The sequence below is a fragment of the Macaca nemestrina genome, chromosome 1 (genome assembly GCF_043159975.1).
Source record: "Macaca nemestrina isolate mMacNem1 chromosome 1, mMacNem.hap1, whole genome shotgun sequence".
Taxonomy (NCBI): domain Eukaryota; kingdom Metazoa; phylum Chordata; class Mammalia; order Primates; family Cercopithecidae; genus Macaca; species Macaca nemestrina.
This window is the reverse complement of record NC_092125.1, coordinates 3239718-3256397: the sequence shown is the minus strand read 5'-3', so window position 1 is coordinate 3256397 and position 16680 is coordinate 3239718. Positions and strand designations below refer to the sequence as shown.

The 16680-nt window shown below is 40.0% G+C and overlaps 1 protein-coding gene across 16 annotated transcripts in view; it reads right to left on the bottom strand.

The window, feature by feature from the left end:
- LOC105474705 (SET and MYND domain containing 3) overlaps positions 1-16680 on the bottom strand; it is an 813173-nt gene that overhangs the window by 208327 nt on the left and 588166 nt on the right. The gene's annotated exons all lie outside the window — the stretch shown is intronic.

Genomic DNA, 16680 nt, shown 5'->3' with positions numbered 1-16680 from the left:
TGTGCAAGTCCAATAATATGCAGATGTTGGCCCATAATAAATATTGCTTGATGCAGAAAATGGATGAGATGAATTTTCCAGGTTCCAAGAAAAGCAGAAAAATAAGCTTGGAAACTTCAAATCTACGAACTGAAAATTAATTTTGATTGAACTAATATTGAATTTATGATCTTTTGGGAACGCACTAAGCTGAATTTACCTCTGTATTATTTTTTCAAGGCAAATGGACAGTACAGATATCTCAGAGGAGTGTTTACATCACTATACAGAACAAAATTCTCAGATAAATAGAAACTTAAAAATACAACTGAAAAATTAGTTGCAAACGAAGTTTATATTCTCATCTAAGTACATAATCTATTCTCTTCCACTAGAAAACATTTCATGGAAACATGGGAAAACAGGAGTGAGGAGGGGCCCTAAGGCTGTCTGGTGTAATTCTTTCATGTTACAGAGGATGGAACGAATCCAAAGAGGTTCAATGACTTGCCCAGGACCATTCAGTTTGTTAGATACAGCATGGACTATAACCCAGCAGAGAAATCAAGTACTGTTTTCATGACACCATTTGATCCATCTCAATATTTTAATGGTCAATGTTATATGTTAACTTGAGTGGGCCACAGGGTGCCTAGATATTTGGTCAAACATTATTCGACGAGTGTCTGTGAGAGTACTTCTGTATGAGCTTGCCATTGGAATCCACAGACTCAGTAAAGGAGACTGCTCTCTCTGATGTGGGTGGCCCTCACCTAACCAGCTGAAGGCCTGAGTAGAACCAAAAGGCCAAGGTTCCCTCAAGTAAAAGCAAAAGGGAATTCCCTCCTGGCTTACTGCTTGAGTTGGATTTATCAGTTCTTCTTGGAACGTGGGCCTGCCAGCTTTTGGAATGGAACTGACACCACTGGCTCTCCTGGTTCTCAGGGCTTCAGACTCGTCCTGAAACTATAGGCTCTTCTGGGTCTCCAGCTTGCCAGCTGCAGATCTTGAGCCTTCTCAACCTCCATAATCACATGAGACAATTCCTTAGAATAAATCTCTGTTTCCCCACCCCATCTTGTTGGTTCTGCCTCTCTGAAAAACCCTAACTTTAATATTAAATGAACCTTTAGCTCAATAGAGTAAAGAAAATGGTCTCAGTGGGTATGGTAGACATTGTGAACTAGCTACCCAAATCCATTTAACACGCCTCTTTTCTCTTGTCTTCCTCTTGTATAAAGGCTAAAAAGCTAAAATACAGTTCCTAGCCTCTTTTACAACTAAAGGTGGCCATATGACACCATTCTGAACAATAAAGTGAATGACATCATTTTGAGCAATAAAGTGTAGGTAGATATCCTTAGGAGGTGTTCCCTTTGCCTCTTATTACCCCATATTTTTTCTCCAGAGCTTAGACACACTGACTGGGATTTGGAGGCAGCAGTCATCTTCAGACCGTAAGGACAAAGCCACTTGCTAGGGATGACTAAGGAGGAAGACAGAAGGATTTCAGGTCCATGATGAGATCTATGAGTCACTGCTGTCATCTTGGATTACTTCTCCAAGAATTTTTAGAACATGCACCCCACCTACTAAAGCTCCTTTTAGTTGGGCTATCTGTTATTTATAGCCAAATCCTTTCCCAATATACTATTGCAGCCCAGATGTCACCTGTTACAATAAAACTAAAATGACTATGACCCCAACTTTAATAAAACAATCATTCATTCATTCAAGAATTTTCTGAAGATCCACCATACTCATGGCACCTACAAGGAACTAAATTCAGGAGCCTTCTCATTTCCAACCAAGGATGCTGGTGGAAAGCTAGCTTGCTAACATTCCAGATCACGGTCTGGGAAGAATCCCAGGCAGTTTCCCGTGATTTTTGGCATTCTTGCCTGCGGCAAAAGGCTAACAATAAAGTGGACTGAATCTTCAGGACCTATTAGATTCCACTTTTCCCACTTAATTCCCTTATTTCCAAAAGTTCTTCTTAAGGCAAAACGAATCATGTTCCCTGACTCCTGCAGCATTAGAATGAGCTCAAGGTCCTTTCTCATGCAGTGAGAGCAGCTACCTCTCTCGATTCATGTTGCCGCTGGGAGTGACAGTGAGTTGTGGTATACTGGCAGGAGCATTAGATTTACTCATGAGATCCGGGCGTCAGACTTGGTTTTGCCACTTTTTCCTTTAAGTCCCGGGGTAAGTCTTGGTTAGATAAGTCCCAGAGGCCTATCTCTGAACCTTTCTGAGTTTCATTTCCTCATTTACTTATAATTACTGAGACCAAGAAAGATAAGAATTACAAAAGAATTCTAACAATGTAAACATTCTTCAAAACTAAGATTTCTTTAGACAACCCGATTATGTGAAATATTTCATATATTGGACCTAAAAGTAAGTAGGTCCAACATGAAAAAAGTATATGAGTAACAGAAGAAAAGTCCATTCATTATCTTCATGGCATTTATTTTGTCTCTCCTTTCTCAGGGTAAAAGTTGTTAGACAAGTGATCTCAATCTCATAACGTGCTGCAGGGGAAAGCCTTGTGGGGCAAATGTTAAAGAAATAGAGACGTCATCAAGATGGCTGACTAGAGGCAGCTGGCACTCATCTCCTCCACCAAAAAAATCAAAAACAGTGAGCAGATAACCACAGGTTAAGCAGCGCATCTAAGAGGGAACAATGGAATTCAGCACAAAAGGGACAGCGACTCTCCAAGGCACAGAAAACGAGGGAAGGTAACCAGCAGTCTCAGCCAGGATTGGCTCAGAGCCAGGAAAGGCTCCCCCTCCCCATTGTAGAGAAAAGGTAAGCAAGAGTTCTCCAGCTGTCCACATTACCACCACAGATGCCCGCCATCCTAGCCACAGGAGAGCTGCTCATCTTCACAGGCCCCGAGCCCAGTATAGGGAGTTGGCTGGAGTCCATCGTGGAATTGTTCTCGAGGGCATTCATGCTGCATTCTAGTCACCCCTCAAGACCCAAGGTGCTATGACATGGTACCGTTTTGAGAGCCCAGCAACCACCAGACTACATCCTGCCCTGGACCCCAGAAGCCCATTCCACATCCCTGGAATGCCACTGATATTCCCCCACATCCACTCAGAGGGCTGCAGTATCATGAGGCCAGCTGGACCAAGTGGTACGACCAAGTACAGGTACGGTGTCCTGTACTCTAACCCACATTGTGTCCTATACCCTGGGGACCAGGGGAACCAGTGCACCAGGAGGCTGCCCCCAAGACAAATGGAGCTGAAGCACATATTTCTCAAAGCATGGGAACTGCCTGTCTGGGGTCACTGCCACCTACAGTGATGCCACCCTTCCAAGGACAAGGCCACCACACACCTGTGCATGCCTTCAGGGGGCCTGAGGACCAGCTCTCTGGGGCACAACGCCCAGAGGTCCCATCTGTACACTATCTGGGGGCTGGAAGATAGGCTAAGCCTGCACATGTCTGCACATGGCATCAAGGAAATTGAGGACAGGACTGGGTCAACCCATCTCCAGTTGTGCTATATGCACCATTACAATGCCTGTTGATAGACTCATGTCATTTAGACACCTAAGGACCAGAATGCCTGGCCCACTGCCACCATCACCAGTACCCACACGTGCCACCCAGGGGCCCAAGAACCAGCACACCTGGTGTCTCCATCCCCAGCAAAGGTTGCCTAAGCCTCCACTAACAACCACAGCCTAAGCCACTAAGGAACTTGTGATAACTGCTGACACTGATTATGGATAAAGAAATATGGAGACCACACTACTGTGCCCACCCAGAATCAGAGCAAAAGAACTCTACCCAACAAATACCGTAAATATATCTACATGAAAAAGTCATTCTCAATGAAAGCCAATCCAAAAACTTAGAAGAAGCAATTATGACACCAGATATACAGATGTAAGGACACAAGAAATGTCAAAAAGAAAACATGACACCTACAAAGGAACACAATTCTTCAGTAAAAGATATCAAACAAAAGCAAATCTATGATATGCTTGAAAAGAAATGTGAAATAATGATCTCAAGGAAACTCAGTGATATACAAGAGAACAGACAGACAATATGAAAAACTCAGAAAAGCAGTTAATGATCTGAGTAAATTCAACAAAGAGATATCATAAAAAGAAGCAATAGAGAAATCCTAGAACTGAAGAATTCAATGAACAAAATTAAAAAATATAATCGAGAAGCTTCAACAATAGGCTAGATCACGAAGAAGGAATTTCTGAATCGAAGGCAGATCTTTTGAAATGACACAGTCAGTCCAAAAAAGGTGAAAATATAACAAGAAAGGACGAAGAAAGCCTAAGTGACATATGGGACATCATAAAGTAAAAAGTATTCAAATATTGAAATTTCCAACAGGAGAAGAAATTTTAAAAGTCAGAGAAAACAGAGGTGGAGCAAGATGCTGGAATAGAAAGCTCCACCGATTGCCCCCACCCCCACAAGGACACCAAGTTAACAACTATCCACACAGAAAAACCCCTTCATGAGAACCAAACGCCAGATGAGCATTCACAGAACTGGGTTTTCACTTCATACTGCGAAAAGGGGCACTGAAGAGAGAGAACAAGCTGTCCTGAATCGCCAATGTCACCTCTCCCTGACCCCCAGCAGTGGTGCGTGGTGATAAGAGTCTCTCTGGGTGCTAGGGAAGGGATGATAGAGTTTGGCTCTGTGTCCTTACCCAAATCTCAAATTGTAATTGGGACTTACATCCCCTGAAATAACAGCCTGAGCTGTACCTTGACCTCTTTTAGTCACAGCTGGAGCAGTTGGGATGCAGGGCCCCAAGTCTGCACACTGCAGGGGGGCTCTGGACCCTGCCCATAAAACCATTTTTTTTTTCCTCCTAGGCCTCTGGGCCTGTGATGGGAGGGGCTGCTGTGAAAGTCTCTGAGATCCTCTAGAGACATTTTCCCCATTGTCTTGGTGATTAACATTAGGCTCCTTGTTACTTGTGCAAATTTCTATAGCCTGAATTTCTCCCCAGAATATGGGTTTTTCTTTTCTACCACATCATCAGGCTGCAAATATGACTCCATGTCTCACATCCAGGTCACATGGGGATTACGGGAATTACATCTTCAGTTTATCCCCATAATCCTCACAGGTCAAGGGAGGAACCTGGTGGGAAGTGACTGGATCATGGGGGCTGTTCTCGTGACAGTGAGTGAGTTCTCATGAGATTTGATGGTTTTATAAGGGGCTCTTCCCCTTCTGCTCTTCATTTTCTCTCTCATCTGCCACCACGTAAGACATGCCTCTTCCTCTTCACTATGATTCCCCTTCTGCTCTTCATTTTCTCTCTCATCTGCCACCACGTAAGACATGCCTCTTCCCCTTCACTATGATTCCCCTTCTGCTCTTCATTTTCTCTCTCATCTGCCACCATGTAAGACATGCCTCTTCCTCTTCACTATGATTATCAGATTCCTGAGGCCTCCCCAAGCATGTGGAACTGTGAGTCAATTAAAACTCTTTTCTTTGTAAATTACCCAGTCTCAGGTAACATCTTTATAGCAGTGTGAAAACAGACTCATCCGAGGAAGAATACAGCAATTGTGAGGCATTGAACTCAGTCCTGTCCTGTTAGAGGAGAAAGGAAAATCAAACCAAACTCATCTGATGTTGCCCACAGAGGGAGCACGTAAACTAGCCCTAGCCAGGGGGGAATCTCCTGTCCCAGAGGTCCGAACTTGAGTGCCCGCAAACCTCACCACCGAGGGCCAAAGTGCTCTTGGTCTCTAAGTAAACTTGAAAGGCAGTCTAGGCCACAACGACTGCAACTCGTAGGCAAGTCCTACAGCTGAACTAGGCCCAGGGACAGTGGACTTAGGGGGCATGCGACATACTGAGGCACCAGCTGGGGCAGCCAAGGGAGTGCTGGCATCACCCCTCCCCTAGCCCCAGGGTGCACAGCACCTGGCTCCAAGAGAGACCCCCTTCCTTCTGCTGGAGGAGAGGACGGGGAACAGTGGGGAGGACTTTGTCCTGCCTCTTGGATACCAGCTCAGCCACAGCCGGATAGGGCACCAGCAGAGTGATGAGGCCCCCATTCCAGGCCATAGCTCCCAGATGACATTTGCAGACATACCCTGGGCCGGAAGGGAAGCTGCTGCCTTGAAGGAAAGGACCCAGTCCTGCCAGCATTCATCACCTGCTAACCGCAGAGCCCTTGGGCCCTGAATAACCAGCAGTGACACCCAGGTATTACATCGAGGGCCTTGGGTGAGTCTCCAGGACTTGCTGGCTTCAGGTGAGACTCAGCACATAACCGGCTGTAGCTACAGGGCAAAACTCCTTCTGTTTGAGAAAAGCAGACAGAAAAGTAAAAGGGACTCAGGTACCAACATCTTAGGTACCAAGAACCCCAAGAGTCGGTTCCTGGGGTCCCTGATTCCAAGACTTGAGTCTTAGCATTTCTGGGCCTGCCTTGGACCATAGGGGAGCCCTCTTCCCTGAAGAGAGAGTCCCAAATCCCTGCAGCGTTCACCACAAGCTGACTTAAGAGACCTTGGGCCTTAAGGGAATGTTGGGGGTAGTCTGGAAATACTCCATGTGGCCAGGAGTAAAGGTGGCTAGGGTGAGGTTCCTGTGCCTTTGGAAAAAGGAGGGAAGAGTGAGAAAGAGTGAGTCTTACAGTTTTCGTGCCAGCTCAGTCGTAATATAAAAGAATACCAGGTAGACTTCTAAGGTTTTTGACTCTAGTCCCTGATTCCCAGACAGCACTTCTGGACCCACCTGGGGCCTGGGGGACCTCATGGCCCTGAAGGGAAGGACATACGCCTTCCTGGCTTTGCCACCTGCTGATTGTAGAGCCCCAGACCCTTGAGCAAACACAGTCAGTAGCCAGGGAGTGGCTACATCAGGTCTTGGGCAAGACCCAGCACTGTGCTGGCTTCAGGTCTACATAAAAGCAGAAACACAGAACAATGGAACAGACTAGAAAACCCCGAAGCAAATCTACGCACCTATAGTGAACTCATTTTTGATAAGACTGCCAAGAACATAGAAAAGACAGTCTCTTCAATAAATGGTGCTGGGAAAACTGGATAGCCATGTGAAAAACAATGAAACTACACCACTATCTCTCACCATATACAAAAATAAAATCAAACGGATTCAAGACTTCAATCTAAGACCTCAAACTATAAAACTACTACAAGAAAATATTAAGAAAAATCTCCAGGACACTGGTCTGGGCAAAGATATTCTGAGCAATACCCTATAAACACAGGCAACCAAAGAAAACATGGACAAATGGGATCACATCAGGTTAAGAAGCTTCTGCATAGCAGAGGAAACAATCAGCAAAGTGAAGAGACAACCGACAGAATGGGAGAGAATACTTGCAAGCTACCCATCTGACAAAGGGTTAATCACCAGAATATATAAAGAGCTCAAACAAATCTACAGAAAAAACAAATCTAATAATCTGTTCAAAAGATAGACAAAAGATTTGAATAGACATTGCTCAATAGACATACAAATGGCATACAGACATATGAAAAGGTGTTTAACATCACTGTCAGAGAAATGCAAATCAAAACCATAATGAGGTATCATCTCACCCAAGTTAAAAGGGCTTATAATAACAAAGACAAGCAATAACAAAAGCTGGTGAGGATGTGAAGAAAAGGGGACCCTTGTACACCGTTGATGGGAATGTAAATTAATACAACCACTATGGAGAACAGTTTGGAGGTTCCTCAGTAAACTAAAAATAGAACTACCATAGGATCCAGCAATCCTACTGCTGGGTATATACCCAAAACAAAGGAAATCAGTTTATCGAAGAGGTATCTGCACTCCTATGTTTGTTGCAGCACTGCTCACAATAGCTAAGATTTGGAAGCAAACTAAACGTCCATCAACAGATGAATGGATAAAGAAAATGTGGTACATATACACAATGGAGTACTATGCAGCCAGAAAAAAATGAGATCCAGTCATTTGTAACAACATGGATGGAAATGAAGGTTATTACATTAAGTGAGATGCCAGTCACAGAAAGACAAACATATGTTCTTACTTGTTTGTGGTATCTAAAAATCAAACCAATTGAACTCATGGACAGAGAGAGTAGAAGGAGGCTTCACAGAGGCTGGGAATAGTAGATGGTTTACAGGGGAGGTGGGGATGGTTAATGCGTACAACAGAAATAGAAAGAATGGGTAAGGCCTACTATTTGATAGCACAATAGGGTGACTATAGTCAATGATAACCTAGTTGTATGTTTTAAGATAACTTAAAAAATGTAATAGGATTGCTTGTAACTCAAAGGATAAATGCTTGAGGGGAAGGATACCATATTTTCCTTAACATGCTTATTTCACATTGCATCCCTGTATCAAAACATCTCATGTACACTATAAATATATGCCCCAACTATGTACCCACCAAATTTTTTTAAGCAAAAGAATTTAAAGTCAGAGAAAACCTATTTAATTAAATAACAGCCAAAACCAAAGGAATTCATCCCCACTAGACTAGCTCTAAAAAAAATTCTTAGGAGAGTCCTATTTCCAGCAGCAAAAGGACAATATTTACCATCATGAAAACACAAAAGTAGAGAACTCACTGATAGAACAGATACACAAACGGGAAAAAGAAGGGAATCAAATGTTATCACTACAGAAAACTACCAAACTGTAAAGGCAAACAATACAAGAGGAAGAGGAGAACAAAGGATTTACAAAACAGAAAACAATTTTTTAAATGTCAGGAATAAGTCCTCTCATATAAATAACCATAAAAGTAAATGGTTTAAATTCCCCCAATTAAAAGATTGACTGGATGGGTAGGAACAACAACAAGAATCCAACTATATGCTGCCTGCAAAAAATCTCACTTCAACTGTAAAGACAGATTAAAAGTGAAGGGATGGCCAGGCATGGTGGCTCATGCCTGTAATCCCAGCACTTTGGGAGGCCAAGGCGGGCAGATCATGAGGTCAGGAGATCGAGACCATCCTGGTCAATATGGTGAAACCCTGTCTCTATTAAAAATGTAACAATTAGCTGGGCATGGTGGCACATGCCCGTAGTCCCAGCTACTCAGGAAGCCGAGGTCATAGAATCCCTTGACCCAGGGAGTCGGAGGTTGTGGTGAGCTGAGATTGTGCCACTGCACTCCAGCATGGTGACAGAGTGAGACTCCATCTCAAAAAAGAAGTGAAGGGATGAAAAACAATACTCCATGCAAACAGAAGCCAAAGCTGAGCAGGAGTAGCTGTAGTGTATCACACAAAATAGACATTAAGGCAAAAAACAGAAAGACAAAAAAGGTCATTATTTAATGATGAAAATATCAATTCAGCAAGAGGATATAACCATTGTGAACATATGCACCCAAACTGGAGCACCCAGATATACAAGGCAAATATTATTAGGGCCAAATAGAGAGACCACAGTACAGTAATAGTTGGGGACTTCAGCATTGGACAGATCATCTAGACAGAAAATCTACAGAAAAATATCACAATCTGCACCACAAAACAAAAGAACCCAGCAGATGTTTACAAAAAATATATCCAACAGCTGTAGAATATACTTTTATCTCATCAGTAAATGGAACATTCTCCAAGATAAATGATACATTAGTCCTCTAAACAAGGCTCAACAAATTTTTAGAAATTGAAATCATATCAGGTATCTTTTCAGACTACAGTGAAATTATTGGGGGAACCCCACCCCTGATATTCAACGTGGGTTCTTTTCTATTTCCCTAAGCGTCGGCTGGTCTGAGAAGTAAAGGGAAAGAGTACAAAAGAGAGAAATGTTAAAGCTGGGTGTCCGGGGGAGACATCACATGTCGGCAGGTTCTCTGATGCTCTCTGAGCCATAAAACCAACAAGTTTTTATTAGCAATTTTCAAAAGGGGAGGGAGTGTACGAATAGGGTGTGGGTCACAGAGATCACATACTTCACAAGGTAATAAAATACCACAAAGCAAATGGAGGCAGGGTGAGGTCACAGGATCACAGGACGAAATTAAAAATTAAAATTAGTGAAATTAAAATTACTAATGAAGTTTTGGACACGCAGTGTCATTGATAACATCTTATCAGGAGACAGGGTTTGAGAGCAGACAACCAGTCTCACCAAAATTTATTAGGCGGGAATTTCCTCGTCCTAATAAGCCTGGGAGCACTACCGGAGACTGGGGCTTATTTCATCCCTTCAGCTTCGACCATAAAAGACAGCCACCCCTAAAGTGGCCATTTCAGAGGCCTACCCTCAGGGCCCATTCTCTTTCTCAGGGATGTTCCTTGCTGAGAAAAAGAATTCAGTGATATTTCTCCTATTTGCTTTTGAAAGAAGAGAAATATGGCTCTGTTCCATCTGGCTCACCAGCAGTCAGAGTTTAAGGTTATCTCCCTTGTTCCCTGAACATCGCTGTCATCCTGTTCTTTTTTCAAGGTGCCCAGATTTCATATTGTTCAAACACACATGCTCTACAATGATCTGTGCAGTTAACACAATCATCACAGGGTCCTGGGGTGACATTTATCCTCCTCAGCTTACAAAGATGACAGGATTAAGAGATTAAAGACAGGCATAGGAAATCACAAGGGTATTGATTGGGGAAGTGATAAGTGTCCATGAAATCTTCACAATTTATGTTCAGAGAATGCAGTAAAGACAGGTGTAAGAAATTATAAAAGTATTAATTTGGGGGAACTAATACATGTCCATGAAATCTTCACAATTTATGTTCTTCTGCCGTGGCTTCAGCAGGTCCTTCCGTTCAGGGTCCCTGACTTCCCACAACAGAAAAAAAACTAGAAATCAATAAAAGAAACTTTGGCTGTACAAATACATGAAAATTAAACACGCTGCTGAATGACTACTGGGTCAATGAAGAAATTAAGAAGATGATCAAAATCTTTCTTCAAACAAATGAAAATGGAAATACAACATATCAAAATGTATGGGTTACAGCAAAAGTAGTGTTAAGATGGACGTTTATAGCAATAAACACCTACATAAAAGAGGTAGGAAGATTTCAAGTTAAAAAGTCTAACAATGTATCTCAAGGAACTAGAAAAACAAGAATAAACCAAAACCAAAATTAGTAGAAGGTAATAAATAAAGATCTAAACAGATCTAAACAAAATAGAGATTAAAGAACAATACAAAAGATCAATGAAACAAAAAGTTGGTTTTTTGAAAAGATAAACAAAATTAATAAAGAACTTGCTAGACTAACCAAGAAAGAGAGAAGACTCAAGTAAAATCAGTGAGGAAAAAGGGGATGTTATACCAGATCCCCCAGACGTTCAAAGCATGATTAGAGACTGTCCGGAACAACTGTATGCCAATAAATTGGAAAACCTAGAAGAAATGGATAAATTCCCAATCATACACAAACTACCAAGATTAAACCATGAAGAAAACAGAAAACGTTAACAGAACAATAGCAAGTAATGAGATAGAAACAGTAATAAAGTCTCCCACCAAAGAAAAGCCTAGGACCTGATGGCTTCACTGCTGAATTCTACCAAACATTTAAAAAAGAATAAATACCAATTCTACTCACACTATTCCAAAAAACTTAGGAGGAGGAAATACTTCCAAACTCATTATATAAAGCCAGCATTACCCTGATACTAAAACTAGACAAAGCCACAACAACAAAAGACTAAAGGCCAATATCACTGATTAGCATAGATGCACTTTTTTTTTCAACAAAATACTGGCAAATCAAATTCAACATTAAAAAGATCATTCATCATAATCAAGTGGGATTCATCTCAGGGATGGAAGGATGGTTGAACATATGTAAATCAATAAAGGTGATACATCACATTAACAGAACCAATGACAAAACCATATGATCATTTCAACAGATGCTGAAAAAAATCTTTCAATAAAATTCAATCTGCCTTCGTGATAAGAAATCTTAACCAACTGGGTATGAGGGAAACACGCTTCAGAAACTAAGGGCCACATATGACAAACCCCAAGCTAGCATCACACTGAATTGGGAAAAACTGAAATCCCCTCCTTTACCACATGGAACAAGACAAGGATGTCCACTTTCACCACTCTTACTCAACACAGTACTGGAATTCCTAGCCAGAGCGATTAGACAAGAGAAAAAGTTAAAGGGCATTCAAATTAGAAAGGACGAATTCAAGTTAGCCTTGTTCACAGACAACATGATCTTACATCTAGAACAACCAAAAGACTCCAACAAAAACAAACTGATAAATTCAGTCAAGTCACAGGATACAAAATCAACAGACAAAAACCAGTAGCACTTCTATACGCCAACAGCAAACATCTGAAAATAAATAAAGCAATCCCATTTGCAACAGCTACAATAAAATAGCATAAACACCTAGGACTAAACTTAATAAAAGTGAAATAGCTACAATAAAAACTATACAGTACTGATAAAAGTGAAGTTAACATAATTGGAAAGATAGCCCATGAGGATTGGAAGAATACTGTTAAAATGACTGTACTATCCAAAGCAATCAACATTTTCAATGTAATCCATATCAAAATATCAATGCCATTCTGCACATGAAAAGAAAAAGGCAATCCTGAAATTTGCATGGAACAACAAAAGCAATCCTGAACAAAAGGAACAAAGCTGGAGGCATCACATTATCTGACTTCAAAATGCTCTATAAAATTACAATAACCAAAACAAACATGGTACTAGCATAAAAATGGACACACAGATCAATGGAACACATGAAAGAACATAGAATCCAATCCACACATTTAGTCAATGGAGTTTCAAGAAAGTCACCAAGAACATACATTGAGAAAGGAAAATCTGGATAGCCCATATGCAAAAGAATGAAACTAGACACCTACCTCTCCCCATATACAAAAGTCGTATCAAAACAGCTTAAATATTTGAATATAAGACCTAAAACCATGAAACTACTGTAAGAAAACATTGGGGAAACACTTCAGGACATTGCGCTGGGCAACTATTTATTGAGCAAGACCTCAAAAGCACAGGCACCCAAAGCAAATATAGAAACATGAGATTATATCAATCTAGAAATCTTCTGTACAGCAAAGAAAATAATCAATGAAGAAACAACCTATAGAATTGAAAAGAAATTTGCAAAGTATTCATCAGACAAGAGATTAATAACCACGATATATAGGAACTCAAACTCAATAGCAGGAAACAACCCAATTAAGAACAGGCAAAAGTCTGATGAATTCATACAAACGGCCAACAGATATATAAAAAAAAGTTCAACAATATTAATGGTCAGGGAAATGCAAATTAAAACCACAATGAGATCATCTGCCCAGTTAAAATGGCTACTATGAAAAAGTAAGAAAATAACAAATGCTGGCAAGGATGTGGAGAAAGGGGAAGGCTCACACATTGTTGGAGGAATGTAAATTAGTACAACCACTATGGAGAACAGTAAGGAGGTTCCTCAAGAAACTAAAAACGCAACTACCATATAACCAAACAATCCCAGCGTTGGATATAGATCCAAAAGAAAGGAAATCAGAATATCAAAGAGATATCTGCACTCCCATGTTTATTGCTGCACTATTCAAAATAGCCAAGGCATGGATCAACCTAAGTGTCCATCAATAAGTAAAAAAAAAATTCAATATGTATATATATATAAATATATACACACCCACAACTGAGTATTTTTCCTCTATAAAAAGTAATAAAATCTTGTCATTTGCAGCAACATGGATGGAACTGAAAGACATTACATTATGTGAAATATGCCAGGCACACAAAGACATATCTCATGTTCTCACTCATACATGGGAACTAAAAATAAGCTGATTTCATAGAGATAGTGAATCCAATAGTGGTTTTGAGGCTGGAAAGAGTAGTAGGTAGAGGGATGAAGAGGGGTTGGCTAATGCATAAGAGATTGCAGCTCAATAGAAGGAGTAAGATCTAGTGTTCAGCTGCACAATAGGGCAACTATAGTTAACAATAGTTTAAAATAGCTAGAAGAGAAAATTTAGAATGTTCCCAACATAAATTTTTGAGGAGATGGATCTCCCAGTTACCCAGATTTGATCATTACACATTGTATGCTGGTATCAAAATCACATATACCACACAAATATGTACAACTATCATATATCAATAAAGATGTTTAAAAAGCAATAAAGGGCATTTAACTTGGAAGAAATCCCATTGTCCTCCCTTTGCAGACAACATGACCTTATATATAGAGAAACTAAAAGACTCCACCCAAAATACTCTTAGAACTGATAAATTCAGTAAAGCTACAAGACACAAAATCAACATGCAAAAATCAGCAGTGTTTCTATACACCAATAATGAACTACCTGAAACAGAAATCAAGAAAGTAATCCCATTTACAATATCTACCCACCCCCCAAAAAAAGATACCTAGGAATAAATTTAACCAAGGAGGTGAAAGGCCTCTGCAATGAGAACTATAAAACATTGATAAAAGAAACTGAAGAGAACACAAATGGAAAGGCATACCATGCTCATTAATTGGAAGAATCAACATTGCTAAATGATGATACTATCCAAAGCAATCTACAGATTCAATGCAATCCCTATTAAAATACCAATGATATTCTTCAAGAAATAGAACAAATGATTCCAAAATTAATATGAAAACAAAAAAGACCCCAAATAGCCAAGGCAATACTGAGCAAAAAGAACAAAGCTGGAGGCATCACACTACCTAACTTCAAAATATTCTACCAGGTTATACTAACAAAAAAAACATGGAATTGGTCTAAAAACAGACACACAGACCAATGCAACAGAACAGAAAACCCATCATTAAATCCATGTATTTATAGGCAACTGATTGTCAACAAAGGCACCAAGAACATACAGTGGGGAAAGGACACCTCTTTAATTATTTGTCATCAGAAAGATGGATATCCATGTGCAGAAGAATGAAACTAAACCCTTATCTGTCACCACACAGAAAAATCAACCAAAATTAATTAACTATTGTGAGCCTGGAAACTATAATACTAAAAGAAAACATAGCAGAAACACTTCAGGACATTGGTCTAGGCAAAGATTTTATGGCTAAGACCACAAAAGCACAGGCAACAAAAACAAAAATAGACAAATGAGACTGTATTAAACCAAAATGCTTCTGCAGAGCAAAGGAAACACTCAACAGAGTGAAGAGACAACCTATAAAATGGCAGAAAGTATTTGCAAATTATGCATTCAAAAAGGAACTAATATCCAGAATATACAAGGAACTCAACAGCAAAAATATCACAAATATTCCAATTCAAAAGAGGGCAAAGGATCTAAATAGACATGTATCTAACACATATACAAAAGGCCAATAAAAATGCTTATCACCAACCATCAGGAAAATGCAAATCAAAACCAAAATGAGGTGTCATCTCACCCCAATTAGGATGACTATTACCAAAAACACACACACACAAAAAAAAAAAAAAAAAAAATTAACAAACGCTGGCAAGGATGTGGAGAAAACGTACTCTCCTACTAGGCTGGTGCAAAAGTAGTTGTGGTTTTTGCCATTAAAAGTAATAGCTACCCGCTCCCCCAAAAAGACACCTAGGAATAAATTTAACTGAGGAAGTGAAAGGCCTCTACAATGAGGCCACTGCCATTATTTTTAATGGCAAAAACTGCAATTACTTTTGCACCCACCTAATAGTACAGTCATTATGGAAAACAGCATGAGGGGTTCTCAAAAAACTAAAAATAGAACTACCATACAATCTAGTCATTACAGTACTGGGTATTTATCCAAAGGATAGAAAATCAATATATCAAAGGGATACCTGCAGCCCCATGTTTACTATAGCAGCACTATTCACAAAAACTAAGATAGGAAATCAGCCTATGTGTCCATCAATGGAAAAATGGATAAAGAAAATGTGGCATATATACACAATGGAATATTATTCAGCCATGAAAAAGAATGACATTCTGTCATTCATGGCAACATGGATGGGCCTAGAGGACACTATGTTAAGCAAAATGAGTCAGAAGCAGAAAGATAAAATGCTCCGTGTTCTCACTTATATGTGGGAACAAAATAAATTGATCCTATGGAAGTAGAGAGCAGAACTGTGGGTACTAGAGGCTAAGAAGGTGGGGAGAGGTTGGTTAATGAACACAAACTTAGGAGGAATGAATCTGCTCATCTGCAGCATTGCAGGGGAGATATGGTTCACTTTAATTTATTGTATATTCTCCAAATGCTAAAAGAGGATTTTGAATGTTCACAACACAAAGAAATGATAAATATATGAGGTGACAGATATGCTAATCACCCTGATACGATACTACACATAGTATACACATAATTATCACTCTGTATCCCACAAATATGTGCAAGCATTATGTGTCAACTAAAAACAAAAGGAAAAAACTATAGGGATAAAAAACAGATCAGTGGTTATCAGGGGTTGGGGTAGGGATGGTAGGGTTGACTATAAAGGGACACGAGGGCACTTTTTTGGGAAATGAAACCATTCTGTATCTTGATTTTGATGGCAGTTTCATGACTGCATTTGTTGAAATCATAGAACTGTCTCATTAAGTAGGGTAAATTTTTCACATGTAAATTGTACCTCAACAAACCTCATTTTATTTTAAAAAAACATTTTTAAAGAAATAAACTAGGTAAAACTTGGTGTATGTTGTTTACTGAGCAATAACTTGTCAATCATAATGTAATT